Consider the following 11676-nt stretch of genomic DNA (forward strand, 5'->3'; position numbering starts at 1 on the left):
GGCCAGATTTTAAGGGAATATACTTGCCTCACTAACTCAGAAATCTCTTAATGGTCATTTGCCAGTAAGACAAATATGGGAATGAAGTAGGACCCCATCCCCAAAAATCTGGAAACATAGAACTAAGAAATTCCAGGACAAGAAATAATAGCAGTTTAGAGGTCAAGACACAGCTCAGAAACTCCTGGGATCCCTGTTCAAAAAGAAGGGACGGGGGGAGCAAGAGAAAGGAAATGGGGGAGTTGGGGGATATAAATTTGATTGGAGAGCTGTCTGCTATAAAGTAGGCTAGCAAACCCAGCATGGAGACTGGAGTCTGCAATCCCAACAGTCATAAATTTTCTCCACAGCCTAGGCAGCTTCGACTTTCCACACTTCCTGCCTAATCCCACCACACACACACAAGATTACACAGTGTACCACCAGGCTTGGCTCATAATTAACTTCTTCACAGATTTCTCCCAAAGGACTCTTAAACTTCCAGTTCCTAGGAAGAGACTGGCTTGCACAAATACTAAAACCTTTTTTTCTGTCTACCCTCTTCCCTCAAATCACCATGGCTTTAAGTAACACCATTGTGGGGCTGGATTATATCTATTAAATCCAGGGAACATCATTTTTGCTACTATTAAGAAAACTAGTAATCCTGGGCAGTGGTGGCACATACCTTTAATCCCAACACTCGAGAGGCAGGAGGATCTCTGTGAGTTTGAGGCCAGCATGATCTACAAAGGGAGTTCCAGGACAGCCTGAGCTGTTTGAGAAACCCTGTCTCAAAAAAAAAAAAAAAAAAGGAAGAAAACTAGCAATTATATCTACTATATTTGACCTCTACATGTCTAATATTAGACATTCTATTTATCTTCTAGAAACTGGAATACGAAACAAGAAATACCTGTGATTGGAGATGCCTGACTATCTGTCCATTAGTGTACAAGTAAACCAGACCCTAAGTCCGATATCTGAGTGCCCCTCCGGTTGTGGTGAAATAGAAGAAATGGGGCATACGTTATAAACTTCTGAGGAAACAAGGCATCAGCTAGATACTGGGAGATTTGGGATGAAACTCTAAGATGCTGTGGCTCCTGCCTTTATCCCAGCCCTTGGGAGGCAGAGGCATGTGCGTCTCTGTGAGTTCCAGGTCGGCATGGACTACACAAACTGAGTTTGTTTTGCTTCTAGTATTATGTTATTTGGGCCATGCTATCACTTGCTACAAAATACATTAACTTCCTCCCATGAGACACTGATCTGGTCACTTCAAATGAGAGCGCAGAATGCCTTATAATTTGGCCTTAGAATATGTTGAGTAGCATCCTTCCTGCTCCCTTGCAGGTTTCTGAGAACAGCCACAGAGGCATTCACTCCAAAAGGCATTTGGGGACTAATCTGCCCATTTAGTTGGTTCACAATAGATAGGCAGGAAAGATCCACTGTTTCCACGAAGGTGCAATAAGCTGTTTTGATTTCTCTCACACCTCTTAAACAGAAACCAAAACATGAACAAAAATTGGGAATCTAAGCCTGTAAGCAACATTTCAGGCCACGCTGAAACCCCTCTCCTCCTCCTCCTCCACCAACTACAGAAATCTACCCAAGGTGAGACTGGAACACTCACTCACCTCACCGTGGTGTGAGTCTGATGCCCTGGAACGCCTGTTCTGAGAGGTTCCCCTGTGTCTCTCCACAGCCTCCTTGGCAGGAGCCCCCTTGCTGCTCCGTTTACTGCTACAGCCTCGGAGCACCCTTACAATACGCGCGTCTCAGGCCACTTGCTTTGAGGAGATGTAAGGTGAGCAAGGATTTGGACTCTGAAAACGGGGATCACACATTTCCCTTTTAACTGGAGCACCCCAGGAAACTTAGTTGGTAAAGTATCCCCAAGCCCTTCTCTGAACCGCTTCTGCGAACCGTCGGGAGCACTGAAACGGAACTGTAAATTCCCATCTACAGCAGCCTCCGCTGCGCCAAACTCCATCACTAACTCCGGGAGCGGGGGATGGGGGTGGGGAGCGCTCATGCCCTTACTCCCCAGCCCTCAGGAAGCTGAGACAGGATGCAGAACTCAGGGACCGCTTTAGCTACAGTGAGTTCAAGACCAGCCTGGACCACACAAGACTACGTCTCAGAACGGCAGGAAAAAAGAAAAAAAAAAAAAAGAAGCAACCACCACCACCTGTGAAAATCCTGGGTCAAAAAGTCTAGAAGTTCTCACGGAGAACCGCACGGGTGGGCGGAACCCCGGGGCAGCTCCGTCTCCCGGCCGCGCCCCACAGCTCAGAGCCCGGTCCGCGGGTGGGAGAACTGACCTGAGGGGCGGCAGGCCCGGCGGGACCGAACCGGACAGAAGGTCGAAGCAGCCGCCGCAGAACCCAGCAAAGCTGGGACAGAGAGCAGTCGGTGGGAATCTTCACGGGATTCAAGCTCCAGCAGCTTCCGCCCGCCAAAGGAATCAAACCTCGCGGGCCGGAAGAGGCGGGGCCCACGGGAGCCCAAGGCCCAGTCCCAGGGAGGTGGGGCGGGGCCCGGAGAGGACTGGGCGGGGCTATAATGGGGCGGGGCGAGATAGGCTCCAACTTCTAAGGGACACTAGGCGCTTAGGGAGGGTGTTCAATGCTCAGGATCAGAGGTGGCCGGGTGCTCCCTTGAAATGCTGGCTGAAGACTTAAGGCCTTGCCTCTTGTTTTTTTTAAAAGATATTTTTATTTATTCTTTGACAATTTCATACATGTAGACAATGTACGTTGATCACATCCACCTAAATCTCCCTTCTTGCTCCCCAAACCACCCAAAACCCACTTATCTTCCTGTCTTCTTTTTTTTTTTTTTTTTTTTGGTAGCTTGCTTCTACTAACTGCAGCGTGTATATCTCATAGGGGTATGAAAATTTTTCTGGAAGACATCAACCTGTTAAATTTTCACATAATCAACTTTCTTATGGTCTCTTTGTTTTTTATTACACTCACTTATTCGTGTGTGTGTGTGTGTGTGTGTGTGTGTGTGTGTGTGTGTGTGTTTGAGCACACGTATCACTTCACACGTGTGGAGGTTAGAGGACACCTTTCAAGAGTTGGTTCCCTCTTTCCACCATGTGGGTCCAAGTAATCACTGAGGTTGTCAGCTCGGCAGCAATCTCCATCACCGCGATCTCCATCACCCACTGAACCATCCTTCTGATCTCTTTTTCTCCCTTCTGGTTCATAGGGACCCAAACCCTCCCTGGCCTTGACTCTTCTAAGCAAGAACTCTAACCTTGAGCTACTTTTCCCCATCCCGTCCATTTCCTGATTCTTACTAAAATCTGTTGCTATGAGTTATAAACCTTAGGAGCTAGATTAACTCTCCATCAAAATGCTAGCAATATGGCTCAGCAGGTGAAGGTGCCGGTGCCACCAGTCCTGACTACCTGAATTCAATCCCCAGAACTTCTGACTTCCTCATTCACCCCTCCCCAAAAAATAAATAAGTAAATTTTTTTTAAAAAAAAAGAAAAGGAGGCAGAGGCAGGCAGATTACTGAGTTCGAGGCCAGCCTGGTCTACAGAGCTCCAGGACAGGCAGAAATACACAGAGAAACCCTGTCTCAAAAAACCAAAAAAGAAAAATTCAATGTACCATAAACATCCAGTATTCCAATAAAAGTATTTCTCATCGTAGCACCCCTATTATACCCAGTCATGAACTCAGAAGTTTTCTCACATATTTACTGTTTGCTCATTATTAAACTTTGATAGGTAGTATAAATTAAATTATAGCAACAGCCCTAATCAGAAAAAAATATTAATTACAGCCATAGGAAAGAAAAAATAAAGTATAAGTATTTGCAGTTTTATAATTATTTGACAATCAACAGTTAATTCACATCTTCATGGATTGTCTGGTATTGAAGGGACAGAGGCTACCAACGTACAGAGCTTTTTAGTGAGTCCTTTTCATGGATAGCCACACAGAGGAATACGACACAGGCATTCCCTAGTGCGATTTTGGTGAATCTAGTATCAGTGTCCACATTTGGAGCCCCCATCTCTTTCATGACACATTTTCCGGTCTCAGAACATCCACGGGCACGCTCCTGGACGCCTATTTAGCCATACTTGTGATTGTTGATGGAGTGTGCTTCAGCCACCACCACTTCCTGATGGCAGGCTGGCCTTCTCGTCACACTTCCATTCAGGAGTCATCCCACTAGGTCCCTGTTTGGGTTAGGTTTTGGGGGGTTTTTTGTTTTGTTTTGTTTGTTTTTTGTTTTTGTTTGTTGTTGTTGTTTGTCAACTTGACACAAACTAGAGGTATCCAAGAAGAGGGCACTTTAATTAAGAAAATGCCTCCACCAGGCAGTGGTGCACGCCTTTGATCCCAGCACTCGAGAGGCAGAGGCAGGTGGATCTCTGTGAGTTTGAGGCCAGCCTGGTCTACAGAGCGAGATCCAGGACAGGCACCAAAAAACTACACAGAGAAACCCTGTCTCAAAAAAAAAACCAAAAAGAAAAAAGAAAAAAAAAAGAAAGAAAATGCCTCCATTGGGTTGGCCTGTAGACAAGGAACTAGGGCATTTTCTTTTTTCTTTCTTTTATTTATTCATTTATTCTTGTTTTATGTGCAGGTGTTTTGCCTGTGTTTGTCTATGCACCACATGTGTGCAGTGCCTGCAGAGGCCAGAAGAGGGAGCATCAGATTCCCCTGGAACTGGTCTGGGTACCACATGGATGCTGGGAATTGAACCCCTGTCCTCTGGAAGAGCAATCAGTGTTCTTCAGCACTGAGCCATCTCTTAAGTCCCTGTGTAGGGCATTTTCTTGACTGATAATTGATGTGAAAGGTTCAAGCTATTGTGGGTGGTATGCTGTGGGATGTCTTTCTGCACGCTGTGAATATGTATTGCTCTGATTGGTTGATAAAGCTGTTTGGCCAATGGTGAGGCAGAATAGGATGAGGTGGTACGTTCCAACTGGAGAGAGAGGAGAAGAAAGGAGAGTGGGGCAGACTCTGCAAGCGGCCGCCAGGGGAAGCAAGATGTGAAAGTACCAGTAAGCCACAAAGCCACGTGGCAATGCATAGATTAATAGAAATGGGCTGGGTTAAGTTGTAAGAGCTAGCTAGCAAGAAATCTGAGCCAATAGGCCATAGAATTTGCAACTAATATTAAGCCTCTGAGTGATTATTTTATAAGCAGCTGCAGGACCTCAGGGCCAGGCGGGACCAGAGAAACTCGGGACTTCAGGGCCGGGTGGGACTGAAAAAACTTACGGCTTCAGTGGTACCACCACTGGGCAGGTGGTCCCAGAGTGTGTAAGAAAGCAGGCTAAGCAAGCTATGCGGAGCAAGCCAGTATGCAGCATTCTTCCATGGTATCTGCTTTAATTCCTGCTTCCTTGTTCCTGCCTTGAGTTCTTTCCTTGGCTTTTCCTGGTGTACTGTAACCTGTAAGCCAAATAAACCCTGTCCTCCCCAGCTTGCTTTTGGCCATGGTGTTTTATCATAGCAATAAAGAGCAAACTGAATCCACCTCTATATATTTTGTTTATTACAGTGAAATATTTTAAGGTGTTGGATAGAAGATTTTCAAGCAAAGGAAAAAAATAAGATAATGTGAAGGATGGAAATATAAAGAGTGGGGGAAAAGAGAAAGGAAATAAGTGAATGATAAAGAGGTGACTTGCTGGCTGGCTGGGGACATAGCTCAGTAGCAGAGGCCTGTGTGTTTCCCCAGAGTCCATTACAGCAGTGCAAAAAATAATAATAATAACAATGGAAGGAAGTGGTGTAATTTTTGTTTATGTATTTTTGATAGTTGATGTGTTAAATCACCCAGATAGTTCCAGTCCATTAAATACAAAATGAACTGGTTAGGTTTGTTTTTTGTTTTTTGTTTTTTGTCAACTTGACACAAACCAGGGTCATCTGGGAAGAGGAAACTCCAATGGAGAAAATGCTTCCATCAGATTGGCCTGTGGGCAAGGTTGTGGTGTATTTTCTTGACTACTGATAGATGTGGGAGCATGGGTAGTGCTACCCCTGGACAGGAGTGCCGAGTTGTATAAAAAAGCAAGAGGAGCAATCCAGTTAGCAGGATTCTTTCACGGCCTCTGCATCAGCTTCTACCTGCAGGTTCAGCATTGAATCCCTGCTCTGAATCCCCTTCATGCTGGGCTACAAGATATAAGCTGAGGGGCTGGAGAGATGACTCAGAGGTTAAGAGCACTGCCTGTTCTTCCAGAGGTCCTGAGTTCAATTCCCAGCACCCACATGGTGGCTCACAACCATCTATAATGAGATCTGATGCCTTCTTCTGGAGTGCAGGCATGCAGAAAAAATACTGTATACATAACAAATAAATAAATATTTTTTTAAAAAAAGATATAAGCTGAAATAAGCCATTTCTCTGTTGTTGGTGGTATTTTACTCCTTTGTGGAGGGCCTACCACCCAGCTCCCAAATAAGTCACACATGGAGGTTTATTCTTACTTATAAATGCCCAGCCTTCGCTTGGCTTAGTTTCTAGCCGGCTTTCCTTAACTTAAATTGTGCCGTCTACCTTTTACCTCTGGGCTTTTCCCATTCTCTTACTTCTGTAAATCTTACTCTTCCTCCGTGACTTACTGGTTGTCTAGCTGGATGGCTGGTCCCTGATGTCCTCCCCTTCTCTGGCTCCTTCCCCAGCTCCCTTTCCAGATTTCTCCTTTATATCTTCTCTCTGCCTGCCAGCCCTGCCTATCCTTTCTCCTGCCTTGCTATTGGCCAGTTCTTTATTAGACCGTCAGGTGTTTCAGACAGGCACAGTAACACAGCTTCACAGAGTTAAACAAATGCAACATAAACAAAAATAACACACCGTAAAATAATATTCTACTACATTTCCCCACAAATTGCTTTGGGCCATGGTGTTTTTCACAGTAATAGAAACCGAAACCTAACTAGTACACTTTGAACAAGCTACGACTTGATTTTAAAATGTTTATAGTTATCCTCTTTGTTCATGTTAGTTTGCATGGAGGATCACTTGATTACCTGCTGGCTTTCTCCACTCCAGCTTGAGAGATGGCTCAGGGGGTAAAGGCACTTGTTGCCAAGACTGATGACCTGAGATCCCTGGAACCCACATGGCAGAAGGAGAGAATAAACTCCCACAAACTGACCTCTGACCTCTACATGTATGCTGTGGCGCATGCTCCCCACCTCTCAAAAAAAAGTAAATGTAATAAAAACTAATAAATTTCTCCACTCTTAAAAAATTGTATTGATGGCGGGGGAGGCATAGGCATGCCTGTAATCTCAATACCTAGGAGATGGAGGCAAGAAGATCAGGAGTTCAAGGCTAGCCTCAACAACATAGAAAGTTTGAGGCCAGCCTGGGCTACATGAAACCCTGCCTTTAAAATGAACAACCAAAAATGGTTACCGCCGGGCGGTGGTGGCGCACACCTTTAATCCCAGCACTCAGGAGGCAGAGCCAGGCGGATCTCTGTGAGTTCGAGGCCAGCCTGGTCTCCAAAGCGAGTTCCAGGAAAGTCGCAAAGCTACACAGAGAAACCCTGTCTTGAAAAACCAAAAAAAAAAAAAAAAAAAAAAAAATGGTTACCATATATAAAGTGCATCCTTTGTAACTATTCAAGATTATAATGAAAAATTCAATGTCTACTTAAAATTTCCAAGATTTTGAGTGAATATATTCAAAATAGTTTGAATATAACTGCATTAGAAACAATAATTAGCCAAGTGTTGGTGGCCCAAGCCTAAAATCCCAGCTCTCAGGAGGCAGAGGCAGGTGGATTTCTCTGAGTTCCAGGCCAGCCTGTTCTACAGGGCTAGTTCCAGCATAGCCAAGGTTATGCAAAGAAACCCTATTTCAAAAAGAAGAAAAGAAATAATAATTATACAGCAGAGAAAAACAGCCCAGTCCAAAAAGGCAGGAGACATGAACCTCTGTGCCAGGAAATCAAAGCCTGTCCCTTTGTGGGCCTATTTCCTTGTTCGGGCAATAAGGAGGCTGGATTCCTATTTTGCTGCTCCCTGTTTCAAGAGTGTCTAACTGAGTGGTCAGGCCATTTGGAATGGAACATCTCTACCAATAACACTCCATTAATGGCAGTACCAAAACACACTACAGTTTTCCAAACAACTAATATACACACACGTACATGCATCATCCCTATACACAAGTGCCTGCCCCTGCCACAAAGGATAATTTGTGCTCTTCATTCTCTCATCAGTCACTAGCATCTATCTACCTTTTGCCCTTTCCAAGGCACTGCCGGAGAAAAGAAGACAAGAGGCGTGGCTTCTGCCCAAGGGAGCTCAAAGACAGAAGTGCGAAACTCATAAACAAGCTATTCTAATAAAGAGCCAAACAGAAGCACTATTAGATGTGCATGCAGCCAGCCATGCAGGGTAGAGCTCAAACTGGAGCAATTAATTCTGACCGGAATTGAAACATTCGAGCACTAGATCTTGAAAATAAAATGAGAGAGAGAGAGAGAGAGAGAGAGAGAGAGAGAGAGAGAGAGAGAGAGAGAGAATCCTCAAGACGGGGGTGGGGGGGTTGGGGGGGATGGGGGGGTGTTAGTAAGTATGCAGAAGCACAAAGGCAAGAAAACACAAGGCTGGTGGGGAAAAGCAAATTGGGCAGAGCCCAGAACACAGGGAGGGTTGGTGAGAAAGGGGAATCTGTTCAACAGAAGATGCAGAGGATGTATAAGACAGAAAAACTGACACACAGCGGACTCAGTCTGAAGAATTTTGATGTTAGCCTATGCTCTGGGGGATGCTGGCCTGGAAACAGAGATGAGTGGACATGTATTTCAGAGAAAGCCAGAGCAGCTACTTAGCCAACAGAGGAGTGTGCCTGGCCTACTAAGGCAAGGGGCATAGGGGTGTCTCATGATGGAATGGCTGCCATGGATCCTTGTGCCCAAGTATGGCTGAGTCATCAGTGGAACAGGAAAGAGCTGCAGTCCACACTCTGAAGGTGCTGTTTATAGCAAGACTCTCTGCCTTCTGAGGTCACCCAGATTGGCCACAGGCTACAAACCACACCCTGAACTTTATATCCAATGCAATTACAAGTGGAAAACCACACAAAATTAAGATTTGGGTCATAGTTCTGCTGGGGGAAAAAAGATGAGGTGTATACATGTATGTGCAAGTGTTTTGTGGGTGTAGGTGTGGATGCAGATGTGTGTGCAGGCACTGTGCGTCTTCCACAACTGCTCTCAACCTTAATGAGATGGATTTTTTTAAAGCTGCTTTACAAAAAAAAAGAAAAAGAAAAAGAAAAGGCTGGGTTTAGGGCTATCAAGATGCCTCAGCAGGTGAAGGTGCTTGCTACCAATGACCTGAATTCAACACCCAGAATCCACATTGTTGAAAGAGAGAAATCATTCCCATAAATTGACACACACACACATCCCTAATTATTGATAAGCAAATTAGAAATATTTGCAAGCTGGCAGTGGTGGTGCATGCTTTTTTTTTTTTTAAATCCCAGCACTCGGGAGCAGAGCTAGGTGAATCTCTGTGAGTTCAAGGCCAGCCTGGTCTACAGAGCAAGATCCAGGACAGGCATCAAAACTACACAGAGAAACCCTGTCTTGAAAAAAATAGAGCTTCCTCAGGGCAAAGCTGATCATGGTGGCACGTGACAATCCCAGCACTCAGGAGACCGAGGCAAGTAGACCACGGTGGTGAGTTTGGGACAGCTCGGGCTGTGTGGCAAGATCCTATCTCCAAAAGAAAAACATTTGGGATTTGATTTTGAAACAACTTCAGGGATTTGTGAAATTTTCTAATTCTGGTCATTGAACTACGATAAAAGTAATAGTCCTAATCTAGGACATCTTGAAATCTGAAGTATTTGTAGGCACCCTACATTCAGATGGTTCACGGTGGGTCCTCCAGCAGAGATCAACCATCATCCTTATCACGGCTAGCTACTTGCCTTCTCACTGCTGATATTTCCTCATCAGAGGAGAGTGGGGGAGGGTCATTGGCTTCTCACCTGAGATTCTTCCGGTTCCTTCCTCTGCCTCCAAGCCCTCCCCATGTAATTCTGCCCTAACTGCAGGGGGACTCCTGCTAGAGCATAGTGATTATGGGTGTTTAACTGAAGGGTGGAGACCCTATCTATGAGCTACAGAGAAGTCATCCTCCATGCTGGTGTGTGACTTTCCAGGGGTACCGTTGCTTTGGGGTCACCTGTGCCCTGTAAGTGACCCCTCACCCACGCTCTGCAAACCAAATAATTCACCGACTCTCCAAGTTAGACTTTGGTGGAATCCTAGTCTGATTTGTCCTTGGTGCTTTACAAGGAGAGGAGATGTTTCTGTCTCTCTAGGGAGCAAGTTCCAGAAACAAAATGAAAAGTAAACATCCAGGGATACAGCTCATGGCTAAAGCATCTGCCTCGCCTGTGTGAAAGCTTGAGTTTGCTTTAGCCCTAGGGGGGAAAAAGTAGTTAATGGAGGTACACGCCTGTAACCCCAGCACTCAGTAGGCAGAGACAAGAGAATCATAAGCTCCGGGCCTGCACAGAGTGAGATCAAGACTGACCTTTCTCATGCCGGGCAGTGGTGGCACATGCCTTTTATCCCAGCACTCAGGAGGCAGAGGCAGGCGGATCTCTGTGAGTTCGAGGCCAGCCTGCAGCCTGGTCTACAAAGGTCTACAAAGTGGGTTCCAGGACAGGCTCCAAAGTCACACAGAAATCCTGTCTCAAAAAAAAAAAAAAAAAAAAGACTAACCTTTCTCAAGAAAAAAAAATTAATTTAAACAATTGCCACTTTTGTGCAGAGAACTGGCTTCTTTAACATACAATTTGTACAAATCAATAAGAAAACGTTCAACTGCACCTCTAAGAGAAATGCAAACTGAAACTTTAGTAAAGAACCATGTTTTATTCATGAGTTATCAAATATTGGTTTAATAGTAGTCTGTATTAACAAGAATGCATTAAGAACAATGCATACACTGTTAATAGGAGTATGGCGATTGTCGATGATGTGCTTATGACTAATTTGATATTATCTACCAAATTTGAAGAGGCGTGGAGCTTTGGTGCAGGGATTTCAATTCTACTTATTTATTGTATAGATACTTTTTTCCACATACAACATGATAAGGATATTCAGCATACCGTTGTCTTTGTTTTGAAAACAACTCCTATCCACTACTAAAGAGACAGTTTGTGGGTTTGGTTTAATCTGGTTTTATTGTAGAGCTCAGGCTAGCCTAAAGATTGCTGTGCAGCGAAGGCTGGCCTTGAAATCCTAATCCACCTCCCAGGCGCTGGAACGACAGGTGTGCACCACCATGCCTCGCTGAGGGAATGCTTTCAACCAACTTACAGTGAAAACAGTCAGAGGGGTTAGAACAGCTAACACGAGGAAAGAGAGTCTGGGGCCAGGATGACGGCTCCACGCTTACAAGGGTTCGCCAAGCAAGCCACATCACTGGAATTTGACCCCCAAAACTCACATAAAAAGCCAGATGCCATGGCGCACATCTGCGGTCTCAACATCCCTACAGTCAGATGAGAGAGGGAGATGGGAGAATAGTCCAGAAGCTTACGGTCCTGCCAACCTGGAGTGAGTAACAAAGGCAGAGACAAGAAAGATTCAGCCTCACAACAAAGGAAGAAGGTAAAAACTGACCTCCACACACATGCCAGGGCACAGAGGAACTC

General features: G+C 45.1%; 1 protein-coding gene across 1 annotated transcript in view; it reads right to left on the reverse strand.

Annotated features, from left to right (window-relative positions):
• Melk (maternal embryonic leucine zipper kinase) overlaps positions 1 to 2411 on the reverse strand; it is a 74576-nt gene extending 72165 nt beyond the window's left edge. The window contains 1 exon segment of the mRNA XM_052716543.1: positions 2310 to 2411. The gene's annotated coding sequence lies outside the window, so the exon portion shown is untranslated.
• Between the last annotated feature and the right edge of the window lie 9265 nt (positions 2412 to 11676).

The sequence above is a fragment of the Peromyscus californicus genome, unplaced genomic scaffold, assembly GCF_007827085.1.
Source record: "Peromyscus californicus insignis strain IS unplaced genomic scaffold, ASM782708v3 Scaffold_5__1_contigs__length_169319896, whole genome shotgun sequence".
NCBI lineage: Eukaryota > Metazoa > Chordata > Mammalia > Rodentia > Cricetidae > Peromyscus > Peromyscus californicus.